Source organism: Sorex fumeus, unplaced genomic scaffold (genome assembly GCF_029834395.1).
Source record: "Sorex fumeus unplaced genomic scaffold, SorFum_2.1 ptg000054l, whole genome shotgun sequence".
NCBI lineage: Eukaryota > Metazoa > Chordata > Mammalia > Eulipotyphla > Soricidae > Sorex > Sorex fumeus.
In genome coordinates this window covers 47882140-47907304 of record NW_026606111.1, presented here as the reverse complement: position 1 = coordinate 47907304, position 25165 = coordinate 47882140, and the positions used below count along the sequence as shown (strand labels likewise).

The 25165-nt window shown below is 39.4% G+C and overlaps 1 pseudogene; it reads left to right on the top strand.

Moving 5' to 3' along the window:
- Positions 1–7289: 7289 nt before the first annotated feature.
- Positions 7290–7386, top strand: LOC130033781 (uncharacterized; annotated as a pseudogene).
- The last annotated feature ends 17779 nt before the right edge of the window (positions 7387–25165 follow it).

Sequence of the window (25165 nt, the reverse complement as noted above, 5' to 3'; positions counted from 1 at the left end):
GAGGAATGCGATCGACTGGTTCAGCACCTCCATGAATGTGCGAGGAATGCCAAAAGAGAGACACAAAAAATCGCCTATCTTCAAAAATTCTTGAACAAATTTGCCAGTGTGGTTTGGCGCATGCCTCAGGCAACCACAAGTTAATGTCCAAGCTCGCAAAGCAGTGCAGAGATGCGATCAAGGAAGACCTCAAATAGAGAAGAGCAGAAGTACTGGTAGATGCGGCAGAAGCCGGGAAAAGTATTCATAACGCCCACCTGTCCTTCGCCAACTACAAGACCAAGATGACTGCCCTCCGATGTCCTGATGGATCCATCACATCCTCCAGAACGGCAATGGAGAAGATTACCATGACTTCTACTCAAATCTCTTCGACAGCCATGTCCACTTGCCGACATACCAAATTCCACAGGATGGATATGTCGTTCCCAAAGTTCTCCCTTCCGAAATCCGACATGCCATTTAGTTGGTAAAGGAACAAACAGCACCCGGCACAGACAAGGTCAGACCTGAGCACCTGAAGAACCTGCAGTCAGTACTCATCAATACACTGGCTCGGCTCTTCACTCGCTAACTGCCTGAAAGCAAGGTTCCGTCCCAATGGAAAACCAGGAGGACCGTAATACTGTTCAAGAAGGGAGACATCCATGACATTGGCAACTATCGTTCGATCTGCCTATTGTCTGTCATCTACAAGTTGTTCACTCGAGTCATCCTAATTAGGATTTGCAGAACACTAGATGAAGGACAACCATGCGAGCAAGCCGGGTTCTGCAAAGGATTCAGCACCATCGACCATATCCACAGGATAACCAAACTCATTGAGGTTTCTCGGGAGTTTAAGATGCCGCTCTGTTTAACATTCATTGACTTAAAGAAGGCCTTTGGAGGTACAGCCCCCCACAAGGGCCTGGGACCCTCTCTGGACATGCGCAGCTAGATCCAGCACCTAGAAAGCTGGTTTTCAACCCCTGAGCTGCGTGGGACGGGCACAGAGGCAGAGCTCTGGGCAACAAAGCTGAATGGCTCCAATTCCAAACAGGTACAGCCCGCCCCCAAGGGCCTGGGACCCTCTCTGGGCATGCGCAGCTAGATCCAGCCCCTAGAAAGCCGGTTTTCAACCCCTGAGCCACGTGGGATGGGCACAGAGGCCCAGCTCTGGGCAACAAAGCTGAATGGCTCCAATTCCAAACAGGTACAGTCCTCCCCCAAGGGCCTGGGACCCTGTCTGGGCATGCGCAGCTAGATCCAGCCCCTAGAAAGCCGGTTTTCAACCCCTGAGCCGCGTGGGACAGGCACAGAGGCCCAGCTCTGGCAACAAAGCTGAATGGCTCCAATTCCAAACAGGAGACATTCCCAAATCCTCGCCCAGTGCCAGGGACCATTTCTGGAGCTGCGGCCGCATCAGCGGCCGCGAAATATTTTCCCACTACATATGCCATAGGAGCCATAAGCTACCTTCTTAGGTGGAAACTTCTCTATTTTAGCTCAGCCACTAGAAATACAGTAGCCAATAACTCATAAGCCTATCTTAACTCTTACTGCATATCAAGCAGAATAGTAACAGTGAACGTGACAGACTAAACCACACCTCTCACAATGGTAAAGCAACGCAAAAGCCCACCAAACTTTCATATTGAAGAGTCTAGCCCAGATGACACCAACAGTACTCTAATGTTAGACAACCTCTCTGACAAGGAATTCAGAAGGGAGCTACTTAGGATGCTTAGGGAATTAAAAGAAACAATGGAAATCAATGCCAATAGAAGATAAGAGGATCTGAAGGCAGAAATGAGGAAATTGCAATCAGAAATGTCAGACCTGAAAAATCTCATAGGCGAATTGAAAAGCTCAGTGGAAGGCCTCAGCAGCAGAGTAACAGCTGCTGAGAACAGAATCAGTAAGCTCGAAGATGAAGTTCAGAGACTCTCCAGAAAAGAGCAGAAAATGGAAAAGAGACTCACAATTCGGGAATAGATGGCAAGAGAAGATCGGGATGACGCCAAGAGAGGTAACATAAGAATTATTGGAGTCCCAGAGGTAAAGGAAGAAAACTTTGATGAAGAAGAAACTGTCAAAGACATAATTGCTACAACGTTTCCAGAGCTGAAGAAAACTTGTGACCACATTCAGGAGGCCCGAAGGGTACCATCTAGAAGAAATTCGAATAAAAATACCCCAAGACACATTCTGATCAAAATGACCAAAACCTTAGACAGAGACAAAATTCTGAAAGCAGCAAGATCGAAGAAAGAAATCTCTTACAAAGGAGCATTCTTAAAATTCACAGCTGATTTTTCTGATGAAACCCTCATGGCCCGAAAACAGTGGTGGGACATAGTGAAAAGACTCAATGAAATAAATGCCTCCCCAAAAATACATTTCCCAACAAGACTCTCATTCATAATAGAAGGAAAAACACACAGTTTCACAGACAAACAACAGCTCAAGAACTTCATAGACTCAAAACTGGATTGGCTGTGTACAAGATAAATGCTTTTTGCCCTCCAGTACTATCTCTCTCAGTGCCTTTTGAATTTCCAGGTTACACATCCTAAAGCATGTGGACTTTTTGCCAGGACCCTGCATGATCACTACAAGTCCAGAAACCAGAAGGAATACCTTACATTAATTTAGGCATTTGGGGTCTTTACAACTATTACCATTGTAATCATCAGGTTTCCATTTGACTTGTGCGATGAGTACCTGTAACTTACGGTTCACATACGACTTACTCTTGTGGATGCATTGAAGTTTACCCTCATTTTTGATCCACTTCAAAAATGACAACTTGAGTTTTTTCAAAGAAATGTTTTTGGAAGGAAAATTTTATTTAAACTCTGTGTCTTAAATTGTTTGTCTAAAATGTAGTTACTAATAATTCTTAGAAAAATAACACATACATAAATATAATTTTTCTATTTCATGTGATTTACATAGGAGGAAGGGTAAAGAAAACATAATGAAAAATATTTATCACATAACTGAAAAAGAATATAGATATTAATGAAATCTGGGCTCTGTAGCAAGCAGCATAGTACAGTAAGTTATGGAGAGCAGACCCAAGAGTAGGCCTTGAATAACAGTGGATGTGATCCCAAACAAAACCAAATAAAACAGTACAATAACGTTATTAATAAATTTTTCCACATATACAATATGTAGACAGTATTCTATTTTACAAAAAACTGCTAGCCAAAAAATGGAATAGAAGGTGATTTTTGATTGCACACTTTACCAGTCCATTAAAGAGAAAGGATTTACCAGTAACTACATAACAAAAAGAAAATAGGAGTAAGCGTGATTGTATTTCATAGAAAGGAAATGTTTTAAATGAGTAAAATACAGAAAAGAAATTTCGAAAGTACAAAAAAATATTCTCATCAATACCTTTGAATATTAACCAGCAAACAACACGTGTTAAACATTGCATAGGATTTCTCTTGATCACACAAGACACAGAAAAGACCATTTAAAAAGTGATCACAAAATTTGCAAATTTACTTTCAACCCCTAGATTAGAATTAGCTTTATCAACCAGGAAAACGTTCTTCTCAATGTTTAATAAATGAGCACCAAAATCCAATAAAATATCTTTAATGTAGGAAAAATCTTAATTCACAAATATGACAAAAATGTGTAATTAGACCTGTGAGACTTGATTTTTCTTTTTCCTCTTAGGATTTAAAACAGAAGTTGACTATTATCAAAATACTTTCATGTTAGGAAGAAAAAATCACATGAAATAATATTTGTAAAGATGAGAAGCCGCTTAAACCTGGAACCTACTTACCACATAAATGAATCAAATCTCCTTATTCAAGTTAGAATATACCAATTTTTAATTTTAACAGGCAGCGCGTACATGTACTTAAAACCATAACGTAATAAAAGCATTGAAGATTATGTGTCTTCCACCGCCCTAGATAAGCACTATTAGCTACTTATGGGAAACATCATTTCTGAAGCGTGTTTATACTCAAATTGTCAAGAACCAAGTACTGTGTTCTAAGAGATAATAAGGAAAAATGCCAGCAATGATGGCTTTCTGATAATATGCTTTTCCTACTGGTACCTTTCTTTTTTGATTTTAAATCTTTGGTTCTCTTCAACATTCTGAACAAACGTTTTCCTCTTCCTTGATAATCGAAGTCCCTATTCTTTCTTTCTTTCTTTCTTTCTTTCTTTCTTTCTTTCTATGCTTTTTCTTTCTTTCTTCCTATTTTTTTCTCCCTCATATTGTCTTGGTGTGGATTGTTCAAAGTTTGATGAAAGTGATCCCAAACTTGCTTACCTTAGAGGGCTTGCCTCCCTAATGCTCAGCACTCCACACCTTCCACATGCCCCATATTTTCTTATTACCTGGTTTAAATAGAAAACTCAAAGATAAATGATTATTACTTTGTAATATCACTATATTCAAAATACTGAAGTATAAATACAAGTGAAGAGACCATTACAGAGAACACATGCTAGTATATATTAACAGTTTTTCACAGCATCTATATTTTCTGTTTCTGTAAAAATACTCTCTGATTTACTTGTTTTAAGTGAATAGCATGTAAAATTCACTATGAAAAGGAAAAAGAAACACAGAGAATCAACCCTCATATATATATATATATGTATATATATATATGTGTGTGTGTGTGTATGTGTGTGTGTATTTGAGCTCCTAAGTATGTCTAGAATATAATGTAATCAATGACGAAAAACACTTTGTATGTGACATAAAGTAAGCCAATGTCTAAAGTCACACAGCAAATATCAAAGTCAAGTTAAAATGAGGCTTATAAAATTCTACTTGAATACTTTCTTTCATTACTACGTGCTGTTCTTCCTTGACTGCTAAGTTTAGGGATGATAAATCTAATGACAAGCTTTGAAAGGTATTATTCCTTACCTGACATGGTCAGAGAAGAGGAAATACCGATGAAAGGTAGACGAGAAGAGGAGACTACGAGATTACGTCTGAACACTGAAGCGGCTTAAGAACACAAGTGTTTAGTACAGACAACTGCTCACTGGTGACTGGTCATTGGTCACTCGTCACTTGCCATGATGATTCAAATTTGTTTACAAACAACTACATGAGACCCCCAAGATTCTACCAGTTGGTGGTTGGTTTGGTGGGAGAATGATCTCATAAAGTAGGCAGGTGAAAGGTAGAGGCTAGCCAATCAGGAGGTCAGAATCCCATTAGAAGACCGGATTGGATAGTGAGTGGGGTAGATTGAAGCAGGCTAGGGAGATGGAATTCTACAAGACGGTTATAACAGTTTCACCTTCGTCAGACTCTTGTGTTAGAAAAATACTCCCATGATACTCAAGAGCTTATCTATTTCATTAAAAAATCAAGAAAATTACTAAATAATTGTTTATATTGCACTGTTTATGAAACAACATTTGTTATTACTAGTATATTTTAGATAACGTTTACAGCACAGCGGATTTGGTCGTTTGCCTTGCAGGAGGCCAACCCTGATTCCGATTCCTCTGCCCGGCAAGCTACCGAGAATATCTCGTCCACATAGCAAGAGCCTGGCAAGCTACCCATGACGTATTCGATAGGCCAAAGCCAGTGACAACAAATCTCACAATTTGGTGTAAGATGTTACTGGTTCCCGCTCTAGCAAATGGATGAACCGCGGGAGGACAGTGCTACAGTGCTATGATTGAAAAAATTGGTGGTTTCTTTCAATATGACAACACTTACTAGGATAAGTTGTAGATGAATCGAGATGTGTTAAAATGTAAATAAAATGAGAAGAAATAGTAAATGCACAGGTATCTTATTTGTACAAAACAAACAGTTGTTCTCAGTTTAAAACTGTAGAAGATAAAGAAAAACATATACTCATTTGTGTCAAAATTTTTCAACCTGAAAGAAAAGGACCAAAATCAATTTAAGTAATCAAAAAACAAGCAAAACCAACAAATCCTGGCAATTACTATGATAGGCCAAGGATGAATGTTTTTAATAAATTAGTGCTGTGAAATCAATCAGTATTTAGCTATTATACTTCAATAGTAAAAATAAGCATAAACCATGATCATATAATCTGTATTGAAAGAAGCGTAAATGACTGGTAAACACAAGGGCAAGTTACTCGCAGATGCGTACCAGGTTCTCTCAGAGTGACAACTGGACAATAATTGTTGTTGTCTTATCAACAAAATCCAGTCTCTGTATCTTGGCCATTGATGGGATTACATGGCTCCAGGGGCAGTTCGTGGTTGTAACACTTAGCTACTAGGAGATGGGGGATCTGGTTGGAGGGGGCCCAGTCTTGATCTGAGCACCCTTGGAGATCTCATCCCCCGGTTGCGCACACCTGGGTTCCTCTGTCAGATTCGTTCATGCATGAGGCTCCTTCAAGCTTGGGGTGAGTGGTTTAAAGCGTACCTATGGCTGGTTGCAGAGGTCTTCAGGTGCCGGGGCTCTGCTTGGCACGGTGAGGGAAACTCAACACACCCCCTCCAAGGGACCCTGGTGAAGAAAGCCAGGTGCGGGGTCAGGAGACTGTCATTTTAGACATATTTGGAATTAATTTTAGATCAAAAAGTACACATCATTCAAACTACGTATGTGCTTAGTAATAAATTACTACACACTTGTTCAATCACCTAAGAAACCCCACTCTGCTCAGAGAACTAGATTTTTAATTATAGGTCTGTTTTGCCCGTGTGTCATGACTGAGAATCACTATCATTAGATATGAAACTCACTATACAAAAAGATGCACACACGCTGCTTTGAGTCATCTGTGTTTGTTAATGTGTATTGGCCATTAAACTTCACTGAGACCCATTTTTCTGTCCTTTACAGGACCCTCATGAGTCTCAACTTCCGTTCAAGTTGAACTTATAATAATGTGGAATGAAATCATCAATATTCTCCTCACCTCTTCCTTCAGGAGAAAAATCCTACTTACATTCAAGGTGGTCAAAGTGCAGACATCACCATCCACCTTTTCCTGGAGATGTACACGGGACTGAGGTGAGAACAGCAAAAGGCTCTAGTTTAATGGTCTTAATGAAGGTTTCAGGGAAGTGCATTAAACAGGACTCATATAACATCTTCCAAAAGAATTATTTTGTAAAACTGATGCGTTGATTATGGTAAAAGATAATATGGTAAAAACCATATTTTTCTTTCTGGGACATTAAAGTTCTAAATCTATCAAGCTGCTTTGAAATACTTTCCTTGATTAGGTACCACTCTCTGCCATAGGGTATGTAAGGACAACACTCAAAGTAATCAGAAGAGAAAAATTAACTCCTACTAGGTTTGGTTACACATATACTAAAATTGAAATGATACAGAGATTATGATGGTCCTTGCACAGAGACGACATGCAAACTTGTAAAGAGTACCATATTTTTGTTGCAAGAAGTACTAACAGGGCTACTTTAAGCTAAGGCAATCCCCACAAGTACAAAAATTCTAAATAAAGATAGCACAAATCCCCATAACAACAATCTCTCTCAATGTCAATGGACTAAATGTGCCAATTCAGAGGCACAGAATAGGAAGATGAATTAGAAAACTGAACCCAACATTCTGATGCCTGCAAGAAACACATCTGAGCAATCAAAGCAACCATGGGCTAAAAGTAAAAGGCTGGAAAACAAGTCTTCAAGGAAAGAACACCTCCACAAAGCTGGAGTAGCCATACTAGTATCAGACCACATGGACTTCAGGCTAAAGGTTATAAGAGACAGTGAATGTCATTTCTTCATGATCATGGGATCTGTACATCAGAAAGAACTCACCCTCCTCAATGTAGATGCTCAATGACAGACCAGCAAAATACTTAAAATCAACTTCTAATAGACTTAAAAAAACATTTATAGCAAAACAGTACTAGGTGGTGATTTCAACACTAGTTTGTCACTTCTCAATAGATCAAACAGACTAAATCTCAGCAAGGAAATATTTTATTTAAGGGAAGTAATGAACAACCGTTGGCTTAGAGAAGAAGTCAAAGAGGAAATAAAAAGTTTCCAGAAACAAATGAGAAAGAGGACGCGAGCTAGCAGAACTTGTGGGACACAGCAAAAGCAGTGTTAAGAGGAAAGATTATAGCTCTGCCAGAATTCATCAGGAAGAAAGAAAGGGCCTACATGAATAAATTAGAGCTCAAGATTTTGGAAAATGAACAATAAAAGGAGTGCAAACTAGGCTGGAGCAAGGAAATAATAAAACTTGTAGTATAAATCAATGAGCTAGAAACCCAAAATACAATCCAGAAGACCAATAAAAGCAAAAGCTGGTTCTTTGAGAAAATAAACAAGATCAATAAACCTCTAGAAGCCTCTCAAAGAAACAGAAAGAATTCTAATAAATCGAATCAGAAATGCAAAGGGGGTTATCCTAATAGAATGTACAGAAATCCATAGGATCATCAGAGATTATATTGAGAATCTTTGCAGCAGGAAATGAGAGAATCTTGAATAAATTGATAAATTAATGGATTCCAATTACCTCCCAAGGCTGAACCAAGAAGATTTGGAATACTTGAACCTATCACTACCAAGGAAATTGAAATGATGATCAAAATATACCCCCAAACAGAATGCCTGGCCCAGATGGATTCAATAGTGAAACATTTCAATCCTTTAAAGAGGAACTGCTGCCAACATTTTTCAAGATTTTACAGGAAATTGAAGAAACAGAAATGCTCTCAAATAGTTTCTATGAGGCAAAGATCACCCTAATACTCAAAACAGACAGAGACACCACAAAAAATGAAAATTACAGACCTATTTCCTTGATGAATACAGATACACAGATTCTCAAGAAAATACCAGCAAAGAGAATCCAGAAACTCAACAAAAGATCACACACTATGACCAAGTAGATTTATCCCGGGATGCAAGGATGGCTTAACATTCTCTAGTCAATCAACAGAATACACCATCTCAATAAAATAAAGATAAAAGTCATATCATCATATCGATAGATGTAGATAAAGCATTTGATGAGATCCAGCACCCATTCATGATGAAAAACTCTCAACAAAATGGGAGTGGAAAGTACTTTCTTCAATCTAGTCAAAGCAAACTACCACAAACCCACAGCAAGCATTATTCTCAACGGGGAGAAAACTAAAGGCTTGGAGCAGAAATCAATGAGCTAGAATCCCAGAATACAATTAGGCACAAAACAATTTACCCACTCTAACCACACCTATTCAACATAGTACTTGAAGTACTTGCCATAGGATTTCGGTAAAAAGAAAGGATATCACGGGCATCCATATAAAAATGGAAGAACTCAAGCTTTTACTATTTGGAGATGACATGATACTATACATGGAAAATCCCAAAGAATCTACAAAAAAGCTCCTGGGAACAATAGATTTGTTAGTAAAGTAGAATATTACAAAATCAATATCCGGTAGTCCATGGCTTTCCCATATATTTCAAATGAAAGAGAAAAAAAGAGATAGAGAAAAACAATCCCATTCACAATAATACCTCAGAAAATCGAGTATATTAGAGTCAACTAAAATGTTAAGGAACTATACTTTGGTACTATTGCGGCAACATGGGAAGATGCCATTGTTGACAACATTGACGAGGAATACGATCCACTGCTTCAGCACCTCCATGAATGTGCGAGGAATGCCAAGAGAGAGATAGCCACAAAAAATCGCCTATCTTCGAAAACTCTTGAGCTAATTCGCCTGCTTGGTTTGCCGAATGCCTCAGGCAACCGCAAGCTAATGTCCCAGCTCGCAAAGCAGTGCAGAGATGCGATCAAGGAAGACCTCGAAGAGAGAAGAGCAGAAGTACTGGTAGATGCGGCAGAAGCCAGGAAAAGTATTCGTAATGCCTGCCTATCCCTCGCCAACTATAAGACCAAGAAAACTGCCCTCCGACGTCCTAATGGATCCATCGCATCCTCCAGAACGGCAATGGAGAAGATTACCATGACTTCTGCTCAAATCTCTTCGATAACCATGTCCACTTGCCGACATACCAAATTCCACAGGATGGATATGTTGTTCCCAACGTTCTCCCTTCCGAAATCCGACACGCCATTTCGTTGGTAAAGGAACAAACAGCACCCGGCCCAGACAAGGTCAGACCTGAACACCTGAAGTACCTGCAGTCAGTACTCATCAATACACTGGCTCGGCTCTTCACTCGCTACCTGTCTGAATGCAAGTTTCCATCCCAATGGAAAACCAGTAGGACCATACTACTGTTCAAGAAGGGAGACATCCATGACATTGGCAACTATCGCCGGATCTGCCTATTGTCTGTCATCTACAAGTTGTTCACTCGAGTCATCCTAAATAGGATTGGCAGAACACTAGATGAAGGACAACCATGCGAGCAAGCAGGGTTCCGCAATGGATTCAGCACCATCGACCATATCCACACAATAACCAAGCTCATTGAGGTTTCTTGGGAGTTCAAGGTGCAGCTCTGTTTAACGTTCATTGATTAAAAGAAGGCCTTTGATTCTGTTGAGACGGAAGTGCTCACTGAAGCCCTAGCCAATCAGGGCATTCAAGCCCAGTACATCAGGATCCTCCATGAGCTGTATTACAGTTTCACTAGCAGGATCTCACCATTCTACAAAGAAGTGATCGTTGATGTCAAGAGAGGGGTGCGGCAGTGTGATACCCTTTCACTGAAACTCTTCAGTGCCACCCTCGAGAACATCATGCGACGACTGGAATGGGAAGGAATGGGAGTGAAGCTAGATGGCCGGCAACTACACCACCTCCGCTTTGCTGATGACATTGTTTTAATAACACCAAACATCAGCCAAGCAGCACAAATGCTGGCCGACTTTGACCATGAGTGTGGAAAGGTAGGACTACAGCTGAGTCTTACGAAGACAATGTTTATGCGAAACAGCCTTGTTCCTGATGCCCCATTCGCTCTCAATGGAACGACTATCTCCGAATGCAACAGCTATGTGTACCTAGGTCGAGAGGTCAACATGACAAATGACCTGGCACCCGAGCTGTGTAGGAGGAAGAGAGAGACTTGGAACGCCTTCAAGAACGTCGAATAAATAGCTAAGAGGAAGAAGAACCTCCGGCTCCAGGCACATCTCTTTGATTCCACTGTTCTTCCTGCATTAACATATGCCTCAGAGACCTGGGCCCTATGCAAACAAGATGAGAACAGTATTCAGGTCTCCCAAAGAAGAATAGAAAGAGCTATGCTTGGAATATCACGTTTCACTCAAATGAGAGAGATAATCAAGAGTTCTTACATCCGTCGCCGATCAAGAATCAGGGACGCTGTCTCTTATGCCAAGGTGTCAAAAATCAGATGGGCTGGTCACGTAATGAGATTTAGAGAGGACCGCAGGACTAGAGCTGTTACCGACTGGATTCCACGGGATGTCAAAAGACCGCGTGGCCGCCCACCTTCCAGATGGTCAGACTTCTTGTCAAGATCATGAACGATCAGTTTGAGGCCCTTCATGTTCCTGGATCGAACAGGTGCCATTGGGCTACACTAGCACGTGACAGGGACAAATGGAGACGTTACTGGCGCCCGCTCGAGCAAATCGACGACTAAGGGGAAGTTAAGTGATAAATGATAAAATGTTAAGGAACTATACAAAAAAAAACCCTACAAACTCTACTTCACGAAATAAGAGAGTATACGAGGAAATGGAATCACATCCCATGCTCATGGATTGAGAGGATTAACACTGTCAAAATGGCAATACACCCCAAAGCTCTATAAAGATTTACTGCACTTCCTATAAGGATACCCATAACATTTTTCAAAGAAATAGATTAAACACTCTTGAAACTCATACACAACAATAACCTCCCATGAAGAGCTAAAGCAATATTTGGTAAAAAGAAGAAGGGAACAGCTTCCCCAACTTGCAACCCTACTACAAAGTCGTAGTAATCAAAATAACATGATATTCAGATAAAGACAGGCCTCACATCAATGGAATATAGTAAAATATCCTGACGATGGCCCTCAGATTATTATTACCTAATCTTTCATAAAGGCTCAAGAAATATGAAGTTGAGCAAGGAAGTCTCTTCAACAAGTGGTGCTGGGAAACCTGGACAGCGACATGCAAAAAAAAAAAAAAATTGAACTCAGACCTCTTTATAGTGCCGGGCACAAAGTCAGATCAAATGTATTAAAAACCTCAATATCATAGCTGAATTCTTAAGATATATGGAGAAAAATGTGGGACGATCCCTCCATGACATTAAAGCTAAGGGAAACTTCTAGAATGAAACACCACTGACCAAGGAAGAAGAAATGAAGATAAACAAATGAGACTACATTAAACTAAGACGTTCCTGCAACTTAGAAAAATGGTGACCATGCTAAAAAGACAGCCCTCATAATGGAGAAAAATTATTTATGCACTACCCATAAAATTAACCTCAAAATTCTGACTGCTGTATCATTAAGAACACTAAATAGTTCCCGTGAATTTTATTCTTCTTCACATATATTTACTCTAAAATATTTTAGATTTCATTTTAAACCACAGGTAAAAAATAAAAATTATAATTTTTTTAAAATTAAAAATAACCCCTATGCATAGCCAGGTGCGATCCAAAAAAAAAAACAAGAAAAACAAGCAAGCAAATAAGCAAGAAAGAAAGAAATTAAAAATTAAAAAATAATGCTGTTTGCAATGCTAAGGATCAATCCCAGATCATCATACAATGGAACGCATATGCTCTATCCCTGAGTTATATCCCTGTTCTTAAACATTTAAAAAAGTCTTTTTTGATGTCTCATTGCATTTTATTTTTTAAAAAATGCTTTTCTTATTATACCTGGTCGCCATCATACCGCCTAATTCTTGACCTTTTCTTCACTTGTATATTTTACCTCTAAGATTCAGTAGTCATCTTATCCTTCCTATAGCCATGCTTTCCTTTGACAAACTTTCCAAGATCATGTCTGGCTTGCTTTAACATGGCATAAAATGGAAACGTTATTTTCTCTATGCTCTCACGCCAGAGGTGATGATGTTTTTGACCCAGGAGAACTCTTTTCTGGTGAGCTTCCTGGCTGTTTTTACTTGACTTCAAAATATCTAAAGGTAAGTCATCGTCTTTTTTTTTTTTTTGCGTTTTTGGGTCACACCTGACGATGCACAGGGGTTACACCTGGCTGTGCAGTCAGGAATTACTCCTCACGGTCCTTGGGGGGACCATACAGGATGCTGGGAATCTAACCTGGGTAGGCCATGTGCAAGGCAAATGCCCTACCTGCTGTACTATAGCTCCAGCTCCACCCCCCTCCCCATAATTCATCATCTTGAGGGCCTCAAATTTTTACCTTTGATTTAGAAACTTCATCTTTACATTGACACAGTAAATTGAAACCACAGAATTGTTGAATGGCATGTTATAAGGGTAGCAGCCATGAGCAAACATTGATAACCCATAAGTTGGCATGAATGAATTCTGTCTCAGAGGCTTCACTTCTGAGGATACCTGTCACTACCTCCTTTCTGTTACGTATCCCAGGATCAGAATCTACATCAGGCCATCAGTAGAAATTGTCCACCCAAAAGCTAGCCTTCCACTGGGATCAGAATCCTTGATCCATGTAACTTGTAATTTTTCATTCATGATTTGTTGACCTTGTTTCAGGCAGAGGCCTCCCGTTGATCGTCGATTTGCTCGAGCGGGCCCAGTAACGTCTCCATTGGAGACTTTGTTGTTACTGTGTCTGGCATATCAAATACTCTCGGTAGCTTGCCGGGCTCTCGAGAGGGGCGGAGGAATCGAACTCGGGTCGGCCATGTTGGCCGCTTGTAAGGCGAACGCCCTACCCGCTGGGCATCCAGAGCATAAACTCAGCTTTCCAGTAGTTTCGACAGGAAATCCAAATACCTAAGAATGTTATCATTTCTGACACCACTGTTAAAGATTTTTTTGGAATCCCACGGTAAGATACTATCATTAATGTTATAATATTACTGTTCTCCATAGTCCAGATCTCCCCAAAGAACTCTCTACCCTCCTCACTCCAAGCATAGACTCCAGTTTATCATTCTCCTGAACGTACTTCTATTTGTTTCACTCAGGTTCTCCCTTAAAGTATACAAGTTAAGTTCATACCACTCCAAGTTCTTATTCCTAAACTACCAGAGTGGGCTTGGTCCTCAAGCTTGTGTTCTTCCTTAAAGAAATACCGTGCTTCCTTTCTGTATGTCACTCTTTGCTTGCTTTGTAAAACGAGTGTTCTCTCTTGAACATATATTCCATTCCACCTTATGCCTGTTTCACAAGTTTCTGTGTTGTTCAATAAAATCTATTGTTCTTCACAGCGGTAGGGCGTTCGCCTTACAAGCGGCCAACATGACCGACCCGAGTTCGATTCCTCTGCCACTCTCGGAGAGCCCGGCAAGCTACCGAGAGTATTCAATATGCCAAACACAGTAACAACAAAGTCTCCAATGGAGATGTTACTGGGCCTGTTCGAGCAAATCGACTATCAACGGGAGGGCCTTTACCTTTTCTTCACTGAACTAAAAATTTTAAAACACCAGAGCATTGTTAAAATCAATATTTGTATGTTTTAAACCCCAAATTTTGAAAATGAAAGGGTGTAAAGCAATGGAATCCTACTCAGTTGTATGAAGTGAAATCTTCTTATTATTTGTATAAAAAATCATAACATGAGGATATTATGTTTAGTGACATAAGCCAGGCAGAAAAAGATAGGCATCATACAAGTTCATGCATATGTGGCATATGGAGAAAACAAATTAAAAGAATAAAATGAGACAGACAAACGTCTAAAACAATATTAATATTCTATGATTTATAATTCAATTAACAATGGTTCCTCATACACATTATTCCAACATGACACTCCTCATTCTCTCAAAAAATAAACCCTCCCTCTCCTTGAAACTCCCAGAATCCCTCAGTCCCAATCCCCTGACTCAATTGTGTGAATCAGTTCTCCCCTTACATTGCCCTTGAACCTTTGTTGCTACCTTGCTGTGTGTCTTTACATCCCACATATGAGAAAAATCTCTCTGTATCGGTTCCTTTCCTTAAGGCTAACTTTACATGCATGATATCCTCTAGTTTCATCCAATGTTAAAACAGCATGGTACTGGAACAAAGGGAGAACTGCAGACCAATGGAACAGGGTTGAATACAATGACATCTCCCCTCAATCATATGATCATCTAATCTTGGATAAAGGTGCAAGTAATGTGAAATGAAGTAAGGAAAGTCTCTTTAACAAATTGTGCTGGCATCACTGGATGGCTAAATGAAAAAAAGTGGGCTCAGAACTCTGCCTAACACCATGTACAAAAGTAAGATCAAAATGGATTAAAGACCTCAACATCAGACCAGAATCCATAAGGTGCATTGAAGACAAAGTTGGCAAATCCCTCCATGACATTGAAGCTAATGGTATCTTCAAAGATGCCACGCCACTGGCCGAGCAAGTGAAAACAGAGATAGATAAATGGGACTATCTTAAACTAAGAAGCTTCTGCACCTCCAAAGAAACAGTGACCAAAATATAAAGACAGTCTACAGAATTGGAAAGGATATTCGCCCATCACACATCTGACAAGGGGTTGATATCAAGGATATATAAAATACTGGTTGAACTCTACAAGATGAAAACATACAACCCCATCAAAAATTGGGGCAATGAAATGAAAAGAAACTTTCTCAAAGAAGAAATCCAAATGGCAAAAAAGCACATGAGAAAACGTTCTACATCATTAATTATCAGGGAGATGCAGATCAAAACCACAATGAGATACCATCTCACACCTCAGAGACTGGCCCACATTCAAAACAACAAAGAAACTGATGCTGGCGCGGATGTGGCGAGAAAGGGACACTCCTTCACTGTTGGTGGGAATGTTGACTCGTTCAGCCTTTCTGGAAAACAGTATGGACGATTCTCAAAAAATTAGAAATTGAGCTCCCATTTGACCCAGCAATACCACTCCTGGATATATATCCCAGAGAGGCAAAAATGTATAGTCGAAATGATATCTGCACTTGTTTGTTCATTGCAGCACTCTTTACAATAGCCAGAACCTGGAAGAAACCTGAATGCCCAAGAACAGATGACTGGTTAAAGAAACTTTGGTACATCTACACAATGGAGTACTATGTAGCTGTTAGAAAAGATGCAGTCATGAAATTTATATACAAGTGGTACAACATGGAAAGTATCATGCTAAGCGAAATGAGTCAGAAAGAGAGGGATAGACATACAAATATTGCATTCATCTGGGGAATATAAAGAAACAAAATATGAGATTAATACCCATGAATAGCTGAGATCAACACCAGAGGATTACTCCATAGCTTAGAGGCCAGCCAGGCATTCTAGGAGAAAGGGCAGCTCAGATAGAGAAGGGAGCACCAAATAAAGTGTGTTCGGAGGATTCTCCCAGGAGGGGATGTGCATGTTGAAAGTAGACTATGGACTGAACATGTTTGCCACTCAAAGCCTCTTTTGCACACCACAACACTCAAAAGGAGAGAGAGAACAGAAGGGATTGCCCTGCAACAGAGGCAGGGTAAGATGGGAGGGATGGGTGTGGGAGGATTATTATCCATGGTGGTGGAAAATGGGCACTGGTGGAGGGATGGGTATTTGATCATTGTATAATCGAAACCCAAGCAGAAAAAATTATAAATCTACTACTGTACCTCATGCTGTTTCACTAAAAATTTAAAAAAATAAATAATAAAAAAAAACTGTTCCATATGTGACTACTCTGTGAGAAATATTTCATCATTTAAAAAAAAGCATAGTAAACAGAAAAAAATGACATGTTAGTAAAACATTTTAATTAATTTTAAAAAACATTTTTAATAAAACATTTAATTAGTTTAAAGCATGGAAATAGTGTTTTAATCATTAAAGTAAATTTAAAAATTAGAATAATACTTGGCAAAGCATAAATACGCAGCAAAAAAGTAGATGGTATATATCTTATTTTGAAATTTGTAACTGTAACAGATTGTCATTTTCCATTTTGAGGATGAGAAGAATCCATAGATTAGATTTGTTCACTCACAATGCTATATTCTCTCCTGGATGCCTATTTAAAAATACTTGCCAATGTTCCTCTTTCTAAACTTTTTGAGTACTACAGTCCTCTTTGCTATTGATAGATATTTCTCTTGTTTTATTTTGTTTTGTTTTGTTTTTTGTTTTATTTTGTTTTATTAGTTAAACACCTTGAGTTACAGTTGTGGACTTACAAGTTGTGTGCTTGTGTTTCAGTTATACAATGATCGAGTACCCACCCCAACACCAGTGCCCATTTGCCACCCCTACCACTCCCAGTATCCCTCACAACCCCCCATCCCCCATCCTGCCCTGCCTTTGTGGCAGCGCAGTCCCTTTTCGTCTATCTCTCCTTTTCGGTGCTGTGATCTGCAGGAGAGACTTTGGGTGGCAATCATGTTCTGTCTATAGACTGCTGTCAGCATGCATCTCTCATTCTGGGTGGATCTTCTCAGAACCCTTTATTTGGTGCTCCCTTCTCTATCTGAGCTGCCTTTACCCCTAGAGTGTGCGGATGGCCTCTAAGCCATGGAGTGAACAACCTGATATTTATCACAGCTATCCTTGGTGTTATTCTCTTAGTTTTCTAATTTTGTTACCCAGTTGAATGCAGTCTTTCTATGTCTGTCCCTCTCTTTTTGACTCATTTCGCTTAGCATAATATTTTCCACGCAGTAGCACTTGTAAGTAAATTTCATGACTTCATTTTTTTCGAACTGCTACATAGTACTCCATTGTGTAGATGTACCAAAGTTTCTGTAACCAGTCATCTGTTCTCAGGCATTCGGTTTTTTTCCATATTCTACCTGTTGTAAATAGTACTCCAATGAACAAATAAGTGCAGGTGTCATTTCGACTCTACTTTTTTGCTTCTCCGAGGTATATTCCCAGGAGTGGTATTGCTGGGTCAAATGGGAGCTCAATTTCTAATGTTTTGAGAATCATCCATACTGTTTTCCGAAAGGGTTGAGCCAGTCGGCATTACCATGAGCAGTGAAGGAGGGTCCCTTTGTCACCACATCCTGTCAACACAGGTTGCTTTTGTTTTTTTGAATGTTGGCCAGTGTCTGTGGTGTGAAATGATATGTCATTGTTGTTTTGATCTGCATCTCCCTGATGATTAATGATGTAGAGCATATTCTCATGTGTCTTTTGGCATTCGGATTTCTTCTTTGAGAAAGTCTGTTCATTTCGTTGCTCCACTTTTTGATGGGGTTGGATGTTTTCTTCTTGTGGAGTTCAACCAGTACTTTGTATATACTTGATATCACCCCCTTTTTCAGATGTGTATTTGGAGAATATCCTTTCCCATTCTGTAGACTCTCTCTGTATTTTAGTCATTGTTTCTTTTAAGGTGCAGAAGCTTCTTAGTTTAAATATTCCCATTCGTCTATCTCTGTTTTCACTTGCTTGGCCAATGACATGACATCCTTGAAGATACCATTAGCTTCAATGTCATGGAGGGTTTTGCCAACTTTGTCTTCAATGTACCTAATGGGTTCCGGTATGATGTTTAGGTCTTTGATCCATTTTGATCTTACTTTTTACATTGTGTTAGGCAGGGATCGAAGCCCAGTAGTTTGCATGTAGTCGTCCAGTTTTGCAAGCACCATTTGTTAGAAAGACTTTCCGTACTCCACTTCACATTTCTTGCCCCTTTCTCAAAGATTAGATGGTCATATGTTTGAGGGGAGATGTCAGTATATTCAACCCTGTTCCATAGGTCTGCAGCTCTGCCTTTGTTCCAGTATAATGCTGTTTTAATTATTACTACTTGTAGTAGAGTTTGAGGTTCGGGAGGTTAATTCCTCACATTTTCTTTTTCCCCTAGAATTGCTTTAACTATTCCTGGGGGCTTATTGTTCCATATAAATTTCAGGAGTGTTTGCTCCAATTCTTTGAAGAATGTCATGGGTATCCTAATAAGGATCGCATTGAATTTGTACAGTGCTTGGGGATGTATTGCCATTTTGACAATATTAATTCTCCTGATTCATGAATAGGGGATATTTTTCCATTTCCTCGCGTCCTCTTTTATTTTAAAGAAGGAACGTTTTGTAGTTTTCTTTATATAGTTCCTTTACTTCCTTAGTTAAACTAATTCCTAGGTAGTTGATTTTCTGGCATACAATTGTAATGGGATTGTTTTCATCTTGTCATTTTCTTCTCTTTCACTATTTGTGCATAATAAAGCCATGGACTTTTGGGTATTTATTTTATACCTGTAAATTTACTATCGAGTTTATCATTTCTAGGAGTTTCTTGGTAGCGTTTTTAGGGTACTCTAAGTATAGTATCATATCACTTGCAAATAGTGAGAACTTGATTTCTTCCTTTCCTATTTGGATGGACTTAATCTTTTTTTCTTGCCTACTTGCTATTGCTAGTATTTCCAGTATTATGTTGAACAGCAGTTGAGAGAGTGGGAATACTTATCTCGTTCCTGATCTTAGGGGGAATGCTCTCAGTTTTTCCCCATTAAGAATTATGCTTGCTGTATGCTTGTGGTAGCTGGCTTTAACTATATTGGAGAAAATTCCCTCTATCCCAAATTTGGCGAGGGTTTTCTTCAAAAAAAAAAATGCTGGATCTTGTCAATTGCTTTCTCTACATCTATTGATATGATCACATGATTTTTATCTTTTGTTTTGTTGATGTGATGGATTATGTTGATTGATTTCCGATTGTTAAACCATCCTTGCATCCCCGGGATGAATCCCACTTGGTCATGGTGTATGATCTTTTTGATGAGTTGTTGAATTCTATTTGCTAGTATTTTGTTCAGAATCTTCTCATCCATGTTCATCAGTGATATCGGCCTGTAGTTTTCTTTTCTCATGGTGTCTTTGTTTCCCTTTTGTATTAGAGAGATATGGGCTTCATAGAAACTGTTTGGGAGAGTATCTGTTTTTTCAATTTCCTGGAAAAGTTTGAGAAGGACTGGCAGTAGATCCTCTTAAGATGTTTGGAAAAATTTGGTAGTGAATCCATCTGGACCTGGGGTTTTGTTTTGGGGAAGAATTTTAATTACAGTTTCTATTTCCTTGATGTGACTAGGTGTATTCAGGTATTCTATATCTTCTTGACTCAGCTTTGGGAGATTATAGGAATTCAGGAATTTGTACATTTCTTCTAACTTCTCTTTTTTCTTGGCATACAGACTTTCAAAGTAGACTCTGATGATCTTTTGACTTTCTTTGGTTTCCGTTGTGATATCGCCATTTTTATTTCTGCTTCGGTTTATTAGTGTTCTCTCTCTCTGTTTCTTTGTGAGTGTTGCTAGTGGTTTATCTATCTTGTTTATTTTCTCTAAGAGCCAGCTCTTGGTTTCATTGATCTTTCGGATTGTTTCTTAGGTTTCCATGTATTGATTTCTGCTCTAAGTTTTATGATCTCTTTCCTTCTGCCCGATTTAGGCTCCTAGTCTTGATCCTTTTCTAAGATCTTGAGCTATGAAGTCAAGTTGCTTATGTGCATCCTTTCTTCCGTCCTTAGATATGCTTACAGAGCTATAAATTTTCCCCTTAATAGGGCTTTAGCTGCATCCCATAAGTTCTGGTAGTTCGTGTCTTCATTCTCATTTGTTTCTAGGTATCTTTTGATTTCTTCCTAGACGTGCTTCCTGACCCACTCATTGTTCAGCAGTGACTTGTTTAGTTTTCAGGTGTTCGTGTCTGTGTGTGATTCACATCTATCCTCAGTGCATCATGGTCTGAAAAAATTGTTGATACTCTTTCTATCTTCCTGATTCTATTGAGGTATGTTTTGTGACCTAGCACATAGTATATTTTGGAAAATGTTCCATGGGCACTGGAGAAGAATGTGTATTCTCTTTTTGGGGGATGTAAAGCCCTGTATAGGTCTATAAGTCCTTTCTCTTCTATTTCTTAATTCAAAGCCAATTTTTCCTTGCTGAGTTTTATTCTTGTTGATCTATCCAGAGGTGATAAGGCGATGTTGAAGTCTCCATCTACTCTTGTGTTGCTAGCACTGTCCTCTTTAAATTTTGTTAGCAGTTGTTTTAAATATCTAGCTGTTCCTTCATTAGGTACGTATACATTTAAGAGTATGATTTCTTCCTGTTGTATGTATCACTTGATGAAGAGAAAGTGGCCTTCGCTGTCCCTTCTAATCTTTTTCAGCCTGAAATTAATGTTGTCGGATACTAGTGTGGCCACCCCAGCTTTTGTGAGGGAACTGTTTGTTTGCAGGATTGTTTTCCATCCTTTCACTTTGAGTCTGTGTTTGCTCTAATTGTTCAGATGAGTTTCTTGTAGACAGCAGAATGTTGGGTTCTGTTTCTGGATCCATTTTTCCATTCTGTATCTCTTGGTTGTGCATTTAGACCATTGACATTAAGGGAGATTATTGTCATGGGGTTTTGTGCCATCTTCCTGTAGGAGTTGATTGTGTTTACACGTTTTCCTTATCTTACAGGAGCCCCTTTAGTCCTACTTTTAGATTTGGTTTGGAGTATATGAAGTTCCTGAGCTTGTGTTTATCTAAAAAGTGGTGTATTGTTCCATCGAATTTGAGTAAGAGTTTAGTTGGATAGAGTATTCTCGGTGAGGCGTTCATTTCATTGAATTTTTTCTCTATATCCCACCATTTCCTTCTGGCTTAGAGTGTTTCCACTGATAGGTCAGCTGTGAATCTAATGGGTGCTCCTTTGTATGTAATTTCCTTCTTTGACCTTGCTGCTTGTAATATTGTGTCTCTGTCCACAGCATCCATCGTTCTGACTATGATATGCCTTGGAGTGTTTTTTCTGGGGTCTCCTTTAGCTGGTACCCTTCTGGCTCCTTTGATCTGGATGTGTGCTTTCCTTAACTCTGGGGACTTTTCAGCAATGATTTCTTTGAATCTAGCTTTTTTCATTGGGGTTTTCTCCCTGTCCTTCTGGTACTCCAATGATTCTAATGTTGTTCCTCTTGGCGTCATCCCCTTGGTCTTTGATTCTCCTTAGAGCGATTTTGAGGTCTTTACCTATTGCTTGTTGTTCCCGATGGGATTTCTGTTGCTCATCTTCAAGCTTGCTGATCCTCTCTTCAGCTGCACTTGTCCTATTGTTAAGGGCACTTACTGTCTTTTTAATTTCATCCACTGAATCCTTTATTTGTGACTCTCCTTTTTGTAGCTTTTTTTAAATTCTGTTCTCTTTTCTTCCTGTATTTACTTGACTATCTCTTCCATTGTTTCTTTCATTTCTTCTTTTAGTCTTTGGATATCTCTTCCATTGATTCTTTGAGTAGATCCTTGAACACCCTCCGCATTTTATACTGGAATTCCTTATCAAAGAGAGCGCAATTGTGGACAACCTCGGTTAAGGATTCGGGATTCTTTTCTTCATATTCTCCTTGTGGTAGAGATTTGCGCTGTTTCTTCATGTTGTTATGGTAACCTAGAGGTAGACTCCTGAAATCACAGGTACTGTTCCCTCTTACCATGGGAAAGGATTTTGGATAAGGTTTGTCGATGGTAGCCAACCTTCTCCCATTCTAGATTCCGACCTTCTTCTCAATCAGGTCTTATTCTTTGTTTTAAAACTGACATTGAGTGAAGCTTTGGAGGAGGTACTTTTTACATTTGTGCTTGTACATCACATTTCATACTGGTCGTTTATTAGAAATGGAGTAGGCGAGTGGGATGTTGTTTAATTCTAGTAGAGGTGGTCAGATATTCTTAGCCAGTACTAGGCGACAAAGTGAGGGATGAAAGTCCTGAGTGCCCAGATTAGGAAATATAACTGTGGCTGCCCACCCAGGAGGTGGCCACGCCCACTTCTGGGAGGCCACTCCCCCTACATGGCGGGCATGCCCCTGTCTGATCGCAGGTTCACTCCCACCCAGGATCCTGGAATGTAGGAGGGGCGATGGAAAATCCCATGGAGCTGCTGCAGGTGTCCCCTGATGAAGGGTGTCCAGTTCTGCAGGAAAATGCGCAGGGCTGGGCGTGAGGAGCAGTGAAGCTGGCTTATGCTCCCCCTACCCACCTGGAGGGGAGGGGCTGATTAGGTGATGGACAGTCCCATGGAGCTGCTCTAGGTGTCTGGAGAAGGTGTCCCCCTGTGGAGGGTGTCGAGTTCAGGGGGAAAAGATGCGGGGCTTGGTGAATAGCAGACTATACATTAAATTTGGGGCTTTCAAAAATTATATAGGAATTAGCACCCTTAACCTCTATGCTACTCAAGAATCAGTTATATGTTTTACTTTTCTTCCTTTTTTTCGGGAAGGGAGCGCACCCGTATGAGTTCCAGGCTCACTTCTGACTTTCTATCCAGAGATTACTTCTGGCAGGCTCAGGGTTCAGGGGATTGAACTCAAATTATCTGCATACAAAGTAAACACCCTCTGCATACTGCACTACCTCTTTGGCCCATATGTTTCTTTTTTAAATAACATTTTAGTAAAACATTTTTAATAAATTTTTTTAAAAAAATTTTTAATAAAACATTTCATTAAAAGTTTAATGTTGGCAAATACTGTTTTAATCATTAAAGTAAATATAAAATTAGAATAATACTTGGTAAAGCATAGGAACACAGCAGAAATAGACGTATATATCTTATTTGTAAATTTTTAACTGTAATACATTGTCCTTTTCCATTTCAAGGATGAGATGTATCCATAGAGTAGATTGGTTCACTCACAATACTATATTATCTCCTGGATGCTTTTTAAAACTACTTGCCATGTGCCTGTTTCTAAACTTTTTGAGTACTAAAGCCCTCTTTACTATTGTTAGATCTTTCTCTTGTTTTATTTTTACTTTATGTTCCAATCTTAATACTACCACCATCTACTCAGTCAACCTAGCTAAACCCTAAGGTCTCTTCCACTTTCTCCTGCACAAGTTTCTGCTTTCTGACAAAAGGGAGGACCTCAGAATACTGACATCAATCTTATACCCAGGGCCGCAGGAGATAGTGTAGTGCTTATGGAACTTGTCTCCCATTCACTAAATTTGACTCCCAGCACCACCTGATTGCCAGATTATCAAAGGCCTATAGCCTCGGAGGATACCAAACACCATGGCCACGTTTTCTGAGAATTGTCTGTGGGGCCCCCACACCTCCTGAGCATTGCTTTACAGACTCTCCCAGCAACCAAAAATATATAATTCCCCAGAAATATGTATTTGTTTTAAATAGGGACCCTCACTTGAGGTGAGGTTCACAAGGAAATATTGCATGAAAACATAAATCAAAGAGCAGGGGAGACAGTGTAAATCATGTGAGTACAGATCATATATTTGGTGAAATGTGTTAAGATTCAGATGCCCAAGTCTTCGCACCAGGGATATTCCTTCAAAAATACCCCCAATATACTGGAAAGGTTCTAGAACATTAGATGACTAAAACTCAATTATGAGCAACTTTGTAATTGTGTATCTCTTAGTAATTCTAATTGTTAAAGTAAATTTTAAATACACCCATCAAAGTTACCTTTTTACCACTAAATGGGAAAGATACTTTCTAATACTTATCCTCACCAAAAGCTCAACAGAGTGTGACACTTGCCAGGAAGTGTCCTCCCTTGCATTTTTCTCATGATACTTATTAGTACTTCACTCTTCTGTTTCTTCCCTCTTCTCATGCCAAATCTTTCTGTCTCCCTTGAAAGCTCCTCAAACATTATCCATTCAACATTGATGCTCTTTGCCACTTGCTCCTCTTGATTTCTTGTGCATGAACTGATTCTAAAACATAACATACCTGCAATTACAGTATTCTTGCCAAAGACAGTCATTGATATATCTTTGGATTTAGCATTCTTCAAGCTATTGGCACACAGGTGAGTAACGTGTTTTTTTACTACTGAGAAAACAAAAATAGATATGCTGGGTTTTAAAGTTGTACCAGTAGTCTGAGATACCAATGAAGGATATATATTTTTAAATTTTTATTGAATATCTGTGAGATTGACCATTGCAAAGCTATTCATAATTTGCTTCCAGTCATACAACGATCCAACATGCTTCCCTCCACTAGTGTACATTTCCAACCACCAATGTCCCTGGTTCCCTACAACATCCCCCAACACCCTACCCCCACTCCCAGCCTGTCTCTATGGCAGGCTCTTTAATTCTTTCTCTCTGTCTCCTTTTCATTTTGTGCATTATGGTTCTC